Raw genomic sequence first — 17,099 nt, 5'->3', positions numbered from 1 at the left:
GGTCTGTCATGTGGGCCTTCAGCAGGTTTACGGGTCGTCCCTGATGACATCCCTGCCGGCTGTCTATTGGCTGCAGTAAACAGAAGATGCGGGGGCAGCGAGGATTGTTTCTTCTTTATATATGCTACCCGTACAGCCACCGATAACGGGCTGAAAAACTCAGCATAATATCGCACTTGCCAACATGCATTTTTCACACAGATGTGAAGTGTTTTTATTCAAAACATCACTTTCGTGAAATTGCGCTCCTCAGGCGAATGTTTCACGCGCCTCAGAGGATCGCTAGTGTTTCCCATTGATTTCCGTGGTAAACATCACATCGCCATCGCGTGCACCTCAGATGAACAATGAAAATATTTTTTTACTTCGCAGTATCACCCATGTGTATGACTACATTCAAAAGAATGGCGCTCGTATTCATGCTCGTGTGCACTTAGCCTTACTGTGGTGCTCCAGCAGCCACCTTGACACGAGGCCCACACTGCGGAGCTGGGAGGGTTGAGTTGGCACTTGTCATGGTGGCTCTTACCAGGCTCCTCCCCGGAGGGACACACGGAACCCCAGCCCAAGTACCACTAGGCCTCTTCCAGGCAACGCTGGGACAGCAGTTACCTGTATACCTGTGGTAGACTGTAGACTTGTCACGCGTGACGCCACCATTTCTTCTCACCGTAGATTGTATTTGACTGATAAACGAAGAAAGTCTACACAGTTAACTTAAATGCCTCAGTCCCTGGAAATGAGCAGCAACTGGAAAACTTTACTTGAAGCTTGAAAGCATACAGCCTATTACACACCAGTGCAGGCAGGACCATAGGCTTGAGGTCAGGGAGGAGACACAGGATGACACCAGTCCTACAGTCCACGTTATCTGTAAGGTACCGCTTCTGGAAGGGGAACACTCCGGAGGAGGATGGGGGTAGGATCACTCCACAGACACTCACTGGATTCAGCACTTGGATCTTTGCATGGTGGACTCGTCTCTCCACTCCGCTCTCACTCTCAGATGAAGGTTCCTGGGATGGGGACATCAAGATACCTCTCGTCAGCCTCCATCACTTCCCCACATGAGGGTTAAAAGTACCTCCAAGTGGCCAGCACTTCTCTCACTACCGCACCACACCCCAATCACTCACATTCATAGGGTACAGACATCACATGACTAGACAGATATTGATACATTTCCAGACATATCCCAGCCACTTTCAGACATTAACCTCTTACATGCTGCAGCTGTGCAATACACATAACAGCAGACAAGACACTTTGCACAGCGCATCCACATTGAAGACATGACATGTATGACAAATATGGAGGGGCCAGATATATAGGGTTCGGGCCACTACATCACCGGTGTTCTTTTCTTGTCTTTCCTTTTGCAATGAAAACTATGGCAGCCGGATGTTGGGTGCGGGTCACTGGGAACACGGGAACGGTACTACACGTCGCGCTTTATTTGTGTCACTTTTTTCACTTTTTGTAGATTTTTCGGGTCCTCAGTGACGATTTTTCAGCTTCACGCTTGCGATAAATCGTGTGAAAATGCAGAATTATAAAACCTATGCTTTCAAATTGTTTGCAATGTTTTCACTGATGTTTCGTGAAAAAAAAATCATGGTCTGCCCTGTTTTATCGCCCATATTTTCCCCTGGAGCCGTTGTTTTATCGCACCGCACGAACTGGATGCGTTTTTAGCATTAGAAAGTCCTTAGAAGTCATTAGAAAGCCGCCCCAAAACGAATCTAACACTTACCAAGCGGCTGGGGTTGTGCCGGGTGCAGCCTGTGGGGGGCGTCATGCTCGCTTCACAACATCTACTGAGGAATACATTCATTTCCTGAAATTTGAATAATTCCAGAGTGTTCAAATAAAAAAAAGTGACATTTTCACAGTTAAAAGTATTGGGAAATCTTCCTTTTGGCGGCTGCGGCGTCCGTGGCGAACATTTACTTATCCAAAAATAACATGTAATCCTTCTCAACAGGTTATAAGAGGGACTAATGCTGCGCAGCTTACCGACGGAATTAGTAGCGCGCTGCATCCAGTCGTTAGGAGAGACCCTGCTGACGGAGAAAGGACTTCCCGAGGGGCCGCACAGACTGAGGGGGTCCGTCTAGACAACACGTCACATCTAGGGGGCCACAGACTCTGCAGAGAAGCGGCTCCGGGGGGTTTAGAGAAGCATTTCCAGGTGTCTATAAGAAATCGCTTATCTGACAATTCCCCAGTTCTCCTCCTAGCAGCGAGGCGCATTGAGCCGCACTATCCAGGGAGCTCGCACCGGTGTCGCTCTCGGAAACATCTTGTTTCAATATAAACAGTAGGATGCAATGCGGTTTTTTTAACCTCCCATAGGAAATAATGGCGATTCTAGAACAGAATCACACAAAAATAGGATATACTGCGATCCAGGAGAAACAAAGCTCATGTAAGCCAAAAATCTGCAAGCAGCGTGTCATTGTCATGTGCCGCTCCGTGCAGATCGCTATCGGACACAACCAATGTGAAACACGCCGGTAAATACACCCTGAGAACGCTGAGGACACGAAGCTTCCGACGACCGATTGCCAGGATGTCGGCACTTGGAGAAAGAAGAGCAGCGCAAGAATATTACAAACTCCTCGCTGCTGCGTGACCGGAGGATGCTCTCTACAAGTTACATGGTGAACGGATCCTTAAAAATGAGGCCCAGAATAGCAAAAAACATCTGCACTAACAGCAGGAAAGTAACAAACTCCCCGCTGCTGCGAGGGTCTTCACCGGCCGTGCAGGGAGAGCGTCACGTATGGTCACATGATTGTGGCAGCCGCGCACTGCTACTGTCTCTACTGAGGTCACTGCTGCAGGGAGATATCAGCGGGGGATCATCAGAGCAATGGTGCTACTGCGGCGGTGGCGGGAGCGCTGATTGTGGCTGGTGTGGGTCAGTGTCCGCTTTTGTGGATTTTGACATCACTGAACTCACAAAAATATGCAACACATTTATACTAAGGAGAATCTACCTCACCTCTAGGTGTATATACTGAGGAGAATCTATATCCCCTCTATGTGTATATACTGAGGAGAATCTACCTCCCCTCTATGTGTATATACTGAGGAGAATCTACCTCCCCTCTATGTGTATATACTGAGGAGAATCTACCTCCCCTCTATGTGTATATACTGAGGAGAATCTACCTCACCTCTACGTGTATATACTGAGGAGAATCTACCTCACCTCTATGTGTATATACTGAGGAGAATCTACCTCACCTCTAGGTGTATATACTGAGGAGAATCTATATCCCCTCTATGTGTATATACTGAGGAGAAACTACCTCCCCTCTATGTGTATACTGAGGAGAATCTACCTCCCCTCTATGTGTATATACTGAGGAGAATCTACCTCACCTCTACGTGTATATACTGAGGAGAATCTACCTCACCTCTATGTGTATATACTGAGGAGAATCTACCTCCCCTCTATGTGTATATACTGAGGAGAATCTACCTCCCCTCTACGTGTATATACTGAGGAGAATCTACCTCACCTCTATGTGTATATACTGAGGAGAATCTACCTCCCCTCTATGTGTATATACTGAGGAGAATCTACCTCACCTCTATGTGTATATACAGAGGAGAATCTACCTCCCCTCTATGTGTATATTCTGAGGAGAATCTACCTCACCTCTATGTGTATATACTGAGGAGAATCTACCTCACCTCTATGTGTATATACTGAGGAGAATCTATATCCCCTCTATGTGTATATACTGAGGAGAATCTACCTCCCCTCTATGTGTATATACTGAGGAGAATCTACCTCCCCTCTATGTGTATATACTGAGGAGAATCTACCTCCCCTCTGTGTGTATATACTGAGGAGAATCTATATCCCCTCTATGTGTATATACTGAGGAGAATCTACCTCACCTCTATGTGTATATACTGAGGAGAATCGACCTCACCTCTATGTGTAAATACTGAAGAGAATCGACCTCACCTCTATGTGTATATACTGAGGAGAATCTATATCCCCTCTATGTGTATATACTGAGGAGAATCTACCTCACCTCTATGTGTATATACTGAGGAGAATCGACCTCACCTCTATGTGTAAATACTGAAGAGAATCGACCTCACCTCTATGTGTATATACTGAGGAGAATCTATATCCCCTCTATGTGTATATACTGAGGAGAATCTATATCCCCTCTATGTGTATATACTGAGGAGAATCTATATCCCCTCTATGTGTATATACTGAGGAGAATCTATATCCCCTCTATGTGTATATATTGAGGAGAATCTACCTCCCCTCTATGTGTATATACTGAGGAGAATCTACCTCACCTCTATGTGTATATACTGAGGAGAATCTACCTCCCCTCTATGTGTATATACTGAGGAGAATCTACCTCCCCTCTATGTGTATATACTGAGGAGAATCTACCTCCCCTCTATGTGTATATACTGAGGAGAATCTATATCCCCTCTATGTGTATATACTGAGGAGAATCTATATCCCCTCTATGTGTATATACTGAGGAGAATCTACCTCCCCTCTATGTGTATATACTGAGGAGAATCTACCTCACCTCTATGTGTATATACTGAGGAGAATCTACCTCACCTCTGTGTGTATATACTGAGGAGAATCTACCTCACCTCTGTGTGTGTATACTGAGGATAATCTACCTCACCTCTGTGTGTATATACTGAGGAGAACCTACCTCACCTCTATGTGTATATACTGAGGAGAATCTACCTCACCTCTGTGTATATACTAAGGAGAATCTACCTCACCTCTATGTGTATATACTGGGGAGAATCTACCTCACCTCTATGTGTATATACTGAGGAGAACCTACCTCCCCTCTATGTGTATATACTGAGGAGAACCTACCTCCCCTCTATGTGTATATACTGAGGAGTATCTACATCACCTCTATGTGTATATACTGAGTAAAATCTACCTCACCTCAATGTGTATATACTGAGGAGAATCTACCGCAACTCTGTGTATAAATACTGAGGAGAATCTAACCTACCACTATGTGTATATATGGAGGAGAACCTACCTCACCACTATGTATATATACTGAGGAGAATCTACCTCACCTCTATGTGTATATACTGAGAAGAATCTACTTCACCTCTATGTATATATACTAAGGAGAATATACCTCACCTCTATGTGTATATACTGAGGAGAATCTACCTCACCCCTATGTGTATATACTGAGAAGAATTTACCTCCCCTCTGTGTGTATATACTGAGGAGAATCTACCTCACCTCTATGTGTATATACTGAGGAGAATCTACCTCACCTCTATGTGTATATACGGAGGAGAATCTAGCTCAGCTCTATGTATATATACTGAGGAGAATCTACCTCACCTCTATGTGTATATACTGAGAAGAATTTACCTCCCCTCTGTGTGCATATACTGAGGGGAATCTACCTCACCTCTATGTGTATATACTGAGGAGAATCTACCTCACCTCTATGTGTATATACTGATGAAAATCTACCTCACCTCCATGTGTATATAATCAGGAGAATCTACCTCACCTCCATGTGTATATACTGAGAAGAATTTACCTCACCTCTATGTGTATATACTGAGGAGAATCTACCTCACCTGTATGTGTATATACTGAGGGGAATCTACCTCACCTGTATGTGTATATACTGAGGGGAATCTACCTCACCTCTATGTATATATACGGAGGAGAATCTACCTCACCTCTATGTGTATACACTGAGGAGAATCTACCTCCCCTCTGTGTGTATATACTGAGGAGAATCTACCTCCCCTGTATGTATATTACTGAGGAAACCCTAACTGACCTATATTTGTATACTGAGGACAATCTACCTCATCTCTATGTGTATATATTGAGGAGAATCTACCTCACCACTATGTGTATATACTGAGGAGAATCTACCTCACCTCTGTGTATAAACTGAGGAGAATCTACCTCACCTCTATGTGTATACACTTAGGCCTCATGTCCACGGGGAAAATCAGATCCGCTGCAGATTCTCCATGGAGAATCTGCAGCGGGTCCCTCCTGCCCCGCGGACATGAGCGCCGAAAATAGCAATTTAAAAGAATTTACCTATCCGGCGCGGGCGACGAAGCTCTGCTCTCCCTCACGGCCGGATCTTCATTTTCGGCCGGCGGATGAATTCCTGACGCCGGCGGCACGTCGTCGACGTGCCGCGCGCATGCGCCGGGCACATCCGCCGAGCCGAAGCAAGGGAGATGCGGCCGTGAGGAAGAGAAGAGCTTTGCGGTCCGCTGCGGGTGAGAAAATGCTTTAAATTCCTATTTTAGGTCTCCCGCAGATCCGGACGGCTTCCATAGGCTTCAATAGAAGCCCGCGGGAGCCGTCCCCGCGGGAGACCCGCATGAAAATGGAGCATGGTCCAGATTTTTTCATGCTCCATTTTTTTTTTAAATCACTTTTATTGACGATCCGCGGGTATTTATGTACCCGCGGGTGGTCAATGCATCCCTATGGGGTGCGGATCCGCATGCAGGAAATCCGCTGCGGATCCTAAATCCTATTTTCCCCGTGGACATGAGCCCTAAGGAGAATCTACCTCACCTCTATGTATATATACTGAGGAGAATATACCTCACCTCTATGTGTATATACTGAGAAGAATCTACCTCACCCCTATGTGTATATACGGAGGAGAATCTAGCTCACCTCTATGTATATATACTGAGGAGAATCTACCTCACCTCTTTGTGTATATACTGAGGAGAATCTACCTCCCCTCTATGTGTATATACTGAGGAGAATCTACCTCCCCTCTATGTGTATATACTGAGGAGAATCTACCTCACCTCTTTGTGTATATACAGAGGATAATCTACCTCACCTCTGTGTATAAATACTGAGAAGAATCTCACTCACCACTATGTGTATATACTGAGGAGAATATACCTCACCTCTATGTGTATATACAGAGAAGAATCAACCTCACCTCTATGTGTATACACTGAGGAGAATCTACCTCACCTCTATGTGTATATACTGAGGAGTATCTACATCACCTCTATGTGTATATACTGAGGAAAATCTACCTCACCTCAATGTGTATATACTGAGGAGAATCTACGGCAACTCTGTGTATAAATACTGAGGAGAATCTATCTCACCTCTATGTGTATATACTGAGAAGAATCTACCTCACCTCTATGTATATATACTAAGGAGAATATACCTCACCCCTATGTGTATATACGGAGGAGAATCTAGCTCACCCCTATGTGTATATACGGAGGAGAATCTAGCTCAGCTCTATGTATATATACTGAGAAGAATCTACCTCACCTCTTTCTGTATATACTGAGAATTTACCTGCCCTCTATGTGTATATACTGAGGAGAATCTACCTCACCTCTGTGTGTATATACTGAGGAGAATCTACCTCACCTCTATGTGTATATACTGAGGAAAATCTACCTCACCTCAATGTGTATATACTGAGGAGAATCTACGGCAACTCTGTGTATAAATACTGAGGAGAATCTATCTCACCTCTATGTATATACTGAGGAGAATCTACCTCACCTCTATGTATATATACTAAGGAGAATATACCTCACCCCTATGTGTATATACGGAGGAGAATCTAGCTCACCCCTATGTGTATATACGGAGGAGAATCTAGCTCAGCTCTATCTATATATACTGAGAAGAATCTACCTCACCTCTTTGTGTATATACTGAGAATTTACCTGCCCTCTATGTGTATATACTGAGGAGAATCTACCTCACCTCTGTGTGTATATACTGAGGAGAATCTACCTCACCTCTATGTGTATATACTGAGGAAAATCTACCTCACCTCCATGTGTATATAATGAGGAGAATCAAGCTCACCTCTATATGTATATACTAAGGAGAATCGACCTCACCTCTATGTGTATATACTGAGGAGAATCTACCTCACCTCTATGTGTATATACTGAGGGGAATCTACCTCACCTTTATGTGTATATACGGAGGAGAATCTACCTCACCTCTATGTATATATACTAAGGAGAATATACCTCACCTCAATGTGTATATACTGGGGAGAATCTACCTCACCACTATGTGTATATATGGAGGAGAATCTACCTCACCACTATGTATATATACTGAGGAGAATATACCTCACCTCTATGTGTATATACTGAGGAGAATCTACCTCACCTCTGTGTGTATATACTGAGAAGAATTTACCTCCCCTCTATGTGTATATACAGAGGAGAATCTACCTCACCTCTGTGTGTATATACTGAGGAGAATCTACCTCACCTCTATGTGTATATACTGAGGAAAATCTACCTCACCTCCATGTGTATATAATGAGGAGAATCAAGCTCACCTCTCTATGTATATACTAAGGAGAATCGACCTCACCTCTATGTGTATATACTGAGGAGAATCTACCTCACCTCTATGTGTATATACTGAGGGGAATCTTCCTCACCTCTATGTGTATATACGGAGGAGAATCTACCTCACCGCTATGTGTATATACTGAGGAGAATCTACCTCCCCTCTGTGTGTATATACTGAGGAGAATCTACATCACCGCTATGTGTATAAACTGAGGAGAATCTACCTCCCCTCTATGTGTATTACTGAGGAAACCCTAACTGACCTATATTTGTATACTGAGGAGAATCTTCCTAATCCCTATGTGTATATACTGAGGAGAATCTACCTCACCTCTATGTATTTATACTGAGGAGAATCGACCTCACCTCTGTGTATATACTGAGGAGAATCTACCTCAACTCTATATGTATATACTAAGGAGAATCTACCTCACCTCTGTGTATATACTGAGGAAAATCTACGTCACCTTTGTGTGTATATACTGAGGAGAATCCACCTCACCTGTATGTGTATTACTGAGAAAAACCTAACTGACCTCTATGTGTATATACTGAGGAGAATCTACCTCACCTCTTTGTGTATATACAGAGGATAATCTACCTCACCTCTGTGTATAAATACTGAGAAGAATCTCACTCACCACTATGTGTATATACTGAGGAGAATCAACCTCACCTCTATGTGTATATACAGAGAAGAATCAACCTCACCTCTATGTGTATACACTGAGGAGAATCTACCTCACCTCTATGTGTATATACTGAGGAGTATCTACATCACCTCTATGTGTATATACTGAGGAAAATCTACCTCACCTCAATGTGTATATACTGAGGAGAATCTACGGCAACTCTGTGTATAAATACTGAGGAGAATCTATCTCACCTCTATGTGTATATACTGAGAAGAATCTACCTCACCTCTATGTATATATACTAAGGAGAATATACCTCACCCCTATGTGTATATACGGAGGAGAATCTAGCTCACCCCTATGTGTATATACGGAGGAGAATCTAGCTCAGCTCTATGTATATATACTGAGAAGAATCTACCTCACCTCTTTCTGTATATACTGAGAATTTACCTGCCCTCTATGTGTATATACTGAGGAGAATCTACCTCACCTCTGTGTGTATATACTGAGGAGAATCTACCTCACCTCTATGTGTATATATACTGAGGAAAATCTACCTCACCTCAATGTGTATATACTGAGGAGAATCTACGGCAACTCTGTGTATAAATACTGAGGAGAATCTATCTCACCTCTATGTATATACTGAGGAGAATCTACCTCACCTCTATGTATATATACTAAGGAGAATATACCTCACCCCTATGTGTATATACGGAGGAGAATCTAGCTCACCCCTATGTGTATATACGGAGGAGAATCTAGCTCAGCTCTATCTATATATACTGAGAAGAATCTACCTCACCTCTTTGTGTATATACTGAGAATTTACCTGCCCTCTATGTGTATATACTGAGGAGAATCTACCTCACCTCTGTGTGTATATACTGAGGAGAATCTACCTCACCTCTATGTGTATATACTGAGGAAAATCTACCTCACCTCCATGTGTATATAATGAGGAGAATCAAGCTCACCTCTATATGTATATACTAAGGAGAATCGACCTCACCTCTATGTGTATATACTGAGGAGAATCTACCTCACCTCTATGTGTATATACTGAGGGGAATCTACCTCACCTTTATGTGTATATACGGAGGAGAATCTACCTCACCTCTATGTATATATACTAAGGAGAATATACCTCACCTCAATGTGTATATACTGGGGAGAATCTACCTCACCACTATGTGTATATATGGAGGAGAATCTACCTCACCACTATGTATATATACTGAGGAGAATCTACCTCACCCCTATGTGTATATACTGAGGAGAATCTACCTCACCTCTGTGTGTATATACTGAGAAGAATTTACCTCCCCTCTATGTGTATATACAGAGGAGAATCTACCTCACCTCTGTGTGTATATACTGAGGAGAATCTACCTCACCTCTATGTGTATATACTGAGGAAAATCTACCTCACCTCCATGTGTATATAATGAGGAGAATCAAGCTCACCTCTCTATGTATATACTAAGGAGAATCGACCTCACCTCTATGTGTATATACTGAGGAGAATCTACCTCACCTCTATGTGTATATACTGAGGGGAATCTTCCTCACCTCTATGTGTATATACGGAGGAGAATCTACCTCACCGCTATGTGTATATACTGAGGAGAATCTACCTCCCCTCTGTGTGTATATACTGAGGAGAATCTACATCACCGCTATGTGTATAAACTGAGGAGAATCTACCTCCCCTCTATGTGTATTACTGAGGAAACCCTAACTGACCTATATTTGTATACTGAGGAGAATCTTCCTAATCCCTATGTGTATATACTGAGGAGAATCTACCTCACCTCTATGTATTTATACTGAGGAGAATCGACCTCACCTCTGTGTATATACTGAGGAGAATCTACCTCAACTCTATATGTATATACTAAGGAGAATCTACCTCACCTCTGTGTATATACTGAGGAAAATCTACGTCACCTTTGTGTGTATATACTGAGGAGAATCCACCTCACCTGTATGTGTATTACTGAGAAAAACCTAACTGACCTCTATGTGTATACTGAGGAGAATCTACCTCACCTCTGTGTATATACTGAGGAGAATCTACCTCACCTCTGTGTATATACAGAGGAGAATCTACCTCACCTCTATGTGTTAATACTGAGGAGAATCTACCTCACCTCAATGTGTATACACTAAGGAGAATCTACCTCACCTCTGTGTATAAATACTGAGGAGAATCTACCTCACCTCTATGTGTATATACTGAGGAGAATGTAACTCACCACTATGTGTATTTACGGAGGAGAATCTACCTCACCTCTATGTATATATACTGAGGAGAATCTACCCCACCTCTATGTGTATATACTGAGGAGAATCTACCTCCCCTCTATGTGTATATACTGAGGAGAATCTACCTCACCTCTGTGTGTATATACTGAGGAGAATCTCCCTCCCCTCTATGTGTATATACTGAGGAGAATCTACCTCCCCTCTCTGTGTATATACTGAGGAGAATCTACCTCACCTCTATGTGTTATTACTGAGGAGAATCTACCTCACCTCTATGTGTATATACTGAGGAGAATCTACCTCACCTCTATGTGTATATACTAAGGAGCATCTACCTCACCTCTGTGTATATACAGAGGAGAATCTACCTCACCTCTATGTGTTATTACTGAGGAGAATCTACCTCACCTCAATGTGTATATACTGAGGGGAATCTACCGCAACTCTGTGTATAAATACTGAGGAGAATCTGACTCACCTCTATGTGTATATATGGGGGGACTGGGGGCATCAGCCTGACTGACGCTCCCTTAGCTATCTAACAAAAACTTACCGAAAGACTTCTTGTTGTGTAAATGTGGGGTAGGCCAAAGCTTTATTAAAAGATTTAACCTCTACTACCTACTATTTCTAACTCCATAACCCTTCCCATGCTACAACCCGCTTAACTTAAACTGATTTTAACTTTAACAGTCCCACTGGACGTTTGTAAGCCCGCTTTCCTTGGACTTGTAAACCTTCCTCCTAGCCAGCATGGAAAGTTCAGGCCACGCGGCATGCGCCGTATTGCCTATGGCGCATTCCGCCCCACCCCACAGACCCGAGCTAAAGCAGCTTCGACGCCATCCTGCAGTCCTGACAAAAAAGTGTCCAATCCGACGTCATTCAGGTGTACCCCGTCATCCCTCAGTGCACCTCTCTCTCTGTCCTCCAACTCCCAATAGCGTATAGCAATCCCTCCCAGGGAATGCACGAACTTTGAAATCCTCTGGTTGACCACCTTTCGCACATTCTCAATCGCTTTGGGGTTTTTTGCCCCCCTCCAACGTCTCCTGGCGATAATATCCGACCACACCAGCACGGATTCTCGAAAACACTCCCTAAAACGGAGCATGTCCTGTTTTATTAGGACGAGTAAATCGCCCATCTTCACTTTTCCTAGGTCGTTCCCCCCGGCGTACACGACCAAAATGACTCTCCGGGGGGTCCACCTGCTGATTTCCGTAACGATTTGCAGCAACCTAGGCCACTGCAGGCCTCGAATTCCATGCCAGTTTACCACCGTGTCCGTCATTCCTAAACTCCTTCCTAATGGCCGAGTTGCTGCCCTCTTTTCCGCCCAATACACGAATGAATGACCGACAATCCAGACTCTCCACGGTTCCGCAGCTGAAACATAGAAACAAAGAAAACAGAACCCATACCAGCCAACCGAAAAACGCCATTAACCAAAGCAGACTAATCACACCTTCGAGTTCTTATAATACTAGGTCCGGTCTAATGTATGATTTATATGCCTGCGACTTCCATCTACCCAGCCGTTTTAAATCCTCTTCCTGCATACCATGTGCGTCCGCCATGGTTGCCGCCCCTATTCTGAACGAATGCGTACCGAACTCGGACGCATTCAGACCTGCCGCGCGTAGGGCTGCGCGAAAGACCGCCGAAAACTGGAACCGAGTGAGGGGGCCGCCCGCCGCATGAACAAAGAATTGGTCACAGATATTGCGCGAGCTCATATACTCCCGGACTGTACTTACCGGGCACCACTTGGAGCCAAGGCTGTTAATTGCTATCCACTCGCCTCTACCATAAATGTCCGTCTTGGCCTTTCTGATACATACTCGTAACGACTCTCCCGAGCAAATTACGTCGTTGTGAAGCAGGCCGCCAGGCTTATTTTTACTTGCTGGAACCAGCTCACCAATCCGCAATGCCGCGAAAAACGCCACCGAAAAAGCTGCACTGAATAGCAACGCTTCCGAACTATTAACGCAAACGCTTTCCAACAGCTCTAATAGCCTTATTAACAGGGAAAACGTAATCGGCCGTCGTCTATCAATGCGCGTCTTCTCTTTTTTCCAACCGCGTATTATCTGGCGAAAAATAAACTCCTTCCTGACGTCCGCCTTGCCGTGTAGTTTTAACAAAAAAGCTACTCCCGCTAAATGTTTTTTAGCTGCTCCGACCGACCGACGCTTGTCCCGCAACGCTAACAACATATCTAGCGTGGCCGCCCGCGCCTTTTCGCCGTCGACCACGAAACCGCCTGACAATGATAGCCAATGTAACCAAATGGAATTGTAACTCTTCCACGTCGCGCACGTGACCGATGCCTCCACCAGCTTCAGCAATTCTGCTCTGCCAGATTCCATAAGTGAGGAGGGCATCGTGCCCCCTCGGCCTCCGCCTGAGGGTGCCGCTCCCTGAACGCCTCCATCTGTAAACGAGAGAGTGCGTCAGCTGCTCCATTGTCACAACCCGGAACATGCCTGGCTCGCAAATAAATATTGTTTTGCAGGCATTTCAAAACCACATGTCTCAACAACGCCAACACGAGTGGAGAAGCCGAGGTCTGCTTATTGATCACATGAACCACCGCCGCGTTATCCGACCAGAAACAAACCTTGCGGTCCTGAAGCTCTGTGATCCATAACTTCAACGCTACCACCAAAGGAAAGAATTCCAACAGTGTAACATTTTTGGTCCATTTTCTATCCAACCAACTCTGCGGCCAGGGTTCCCTGCACCAATGGTTATTAAGGATGACACCAAAACCTCCTGATCCCGCCGCGTCCACGAACAAGCATATGTCGCTACCCGTCACCTCCTCCTTTGGGCACATCACTTGCCCGTTGAAGGATTGCAAAAACACCTTCCAGATATGTAAGTCTGCTCTCATCCCTTGTGTCACCCGCACGAAATGATGGGGTTCCCGTACCCCCGTCATGGCTAAAGTCAGTCTTCTCGAGAAGACCCGCCCCATAGGGATAACTTTACACGCAAAATTAAGCAGGCCTGCCAGCCTCTGAATCTGACGCAGGATGACCTTCCTGCAGCTGGCCACCTCATTGACCACCTGGTGTAGCCTCGCCACTTTTTCCATCGGTAGCCTAAACATCATATCCTCAGAGTCGATCTCGATCCCGAGGAAGGTGATCCGGGTTAAGGGGCCCACAGTTTTTTCTTCTGATAACGGGACCCCCACCCGTCGCATGAGGGACTGGAAAGTTTTAAGCAAAAATACGCAATCGCCCGAGTTCACCGAGCCCACGAACAAAAAATCATCTAAATAATGTATCACCGATGAGATGCCCGTCTCATACTTGAGTAACCACTCCAGAAAAGAACTAAACAATTCGAAATAATAGCATGAAATCGAGCATCCCATCGGCAGACACATGTCTATGAAAAATTGATTGTCAACCCGGCACCCCAGGAGGTGGAAACAATCGGGGTGCACTGGTAACAAGCGAAATCAATGTCCGTCTTTGCCAGCTGAGCTCTCTTACCCGCCGCCCTGACCAAACGAACCGCGCAATCAAACGACGTATACGAGACCGCTGCCTGTTCTTTTGATATTCCGTCGTTAACTGAATCTCCGGCTGGGAAAGAAAGGTGATGAATTAAACGGAATTTCCCGGTTTCCTTCTTGGGTACTAAACCCAAGGGGGACACTCGCAAATTCGTAAAAGGCGGTACTTCGAAAGGGCCGGCCATGCGGCCCAGCTCCACCTCCTTAATCAATTTTTCTTTAACTAACTGAATGTTATCTAACGCCGATTTTAGGTTAGGGGCAAACATAGATGCGGGGGAAAAAGCGAACGTAATCACAAAACCTTCTGCAAACCCATCCTTAAGAATTTTTGCCGCCTGCTTCATGTGGTATCTGTCTAACCACCGAACCAGGACCCGGCTTTTCACTGGGGTTCGGTGCTCCACCGGCACCACCCACTGTGGCAGACGCTCTTTGCTTCTTAAAGCAGCGAACTGCTGCATGCTGGCCCCCGCAAACCGAGCATTCATGTCGGAATTTGCAGGTGGCATAAAACCTGCAATGGCCCTCGTTGTAGAGCCAACATGAGCCATTGGGTCTCTGAACTGCCGCGGGGGGCTGTTGCCCGCCTCCCGCGGCTCCCGTAGGAAAGGACGCTCTGGCGGGCCGTTGTGCCAGGATCAGCTGGATCCACACATCAGTTGCTTTTGTGGCCCAGCTTATGTGGCTCATTCCCGATACCCGCCGTCGGAAGTCTTCATCATAGCGCCACCAAGCTGACCCACCGTGCAGCTTGTAGGCGCTGTAGATGGTATTTAAATAAACCATCAACTCCGGTCCTTTACTCGGCTGATGCTGACACACCACATGAGCCAAAACCAAATAAGCTTGAAGCCAATTGCCGAACGTCTTAGCAATCTTTGGCTTCTTCTCCGCTCCACGTTCGGACAAACGTTCCTTGTCTACCATAACGTGGTCCACCGACAGTAAGGACCAAATATCCACATATAAACCTTTTTTGATCCTTTCCGTAACATCATCAGCCAAACCTACCCCTAGTGGGGCAACACCACAAAACATCGAATCGGCATATCTTAAACCTTCCGTTGGGTCACCATCTGTACACAACGTTGAGCCTCCAGAAACATTACTCACAGGCGGGCCTCTGCCCCCTGGTGAACCACAGGACACTAAAAGCCCTTTTTGCGGATCCACCTTGCTCAACAATGACTTTAACACCGTGACAAAATCCTGTTTATCCGCGCCCTTCGCGGGATCCATCACATTACACCAAGCATTATGCAATGATAACTCACCAGCTCGACCGACCTCCGGCAATGCCAAGGGTGATGTCCTAGCTGTCTCCCTCCTCCGGATCCTGTGCTCGGGCGTGGGCTGCCGACTGACCCTTCGCGTAGCCTCCTGCGCCTTTTGCTGTTGAGCCAAACCAGGCTGGTGTCTGCTTGACCGTCCCTGCGAAAGGCCTTGACTCTTGTTGCTCCTGTGGTCTTTTCCGCGTTGCATAGGTTGCGAGTTAAGCGGCTGACGCTGGTCTTCTGAGCACCGTGTTTTTCTTCAGAGCTGCTCCTATCTGCCCTGCTGCCTCCTCGCGCCCTGTAGCTGCTGCTGCTAGAAGCTCTGCTTGCTTGCTCTATCTGCCTGGAACGCCTGGCCTCCTGTCTTAGCGCTCTGGCCCTATCCCTCTGCCTACGCCTGGCGCCCTGCCCTTGGCGGCTACTGCTTGCGTGATTGCCTGACGTTTGGGATGAATAACCCAGGGTTTCTTGCAGCAATGGGTCAAGGTATCTTGGATTGACAAAACAGCGGCGCTGTATGGCAGTAGTGGGTGGTGGGACTTGTGTCATTTGAGTACGGTGTACCGCAGCCTGCTGACTACGGGACTGAGAAGCTTCCGCTCTATTCCCGGGGTAATAATTGGCCCGGCTGTGGCTATAGCCCTGACGGCTAAATGTATATGGCTCTGGGGTCGGGCTACGGGACCCCGAGAATGAGCTCGCCCCCCCTAGTTGGCTCCTCCGTGGCGTTAATGCAGCGGGGCCAGGGCTGCTTGCAGTGCTGCTAGCATGGGTGCTAAAGGGGCCCACCGCCCGTGGTATATTCCCCCCTTGACTTGTTCCCCCCCCCCCCCCCCCGCTGCTCCCTCGATCGCCTACTCTGTGCAGCGCCGCGCTCTACTTCTACGTGACTGAGCGGTGCTCTGCCATCTTGGTGGGTACGCGCCCTCCCCGCGTGTCCCGTCTCTCTTCTCCTCTCCTTTGCTCACCTCTCCCTCTCTGCGATGT

Source organism: Eleutherodactylus coqui, chromosome 4 (genome assembly GCF_035609145.1).
Source record: "Eleutherodactylus coqui strain aEleCoq1 chromosome 4, aEleCoq1.hap1, whole genome shotgun sequence".
Taxonomy (NCBI): Eukaryota; Metazoa; Chordata; class Amphibia; order Anura; family Eleutherodactylidae; genus Eleutherodactylus; species Eleutherodactylus coqui.
The sequence above is the reverse complement of the archived record's forward strand: the minus strand, read 5'-3'. Positions refer to the sequence as shown.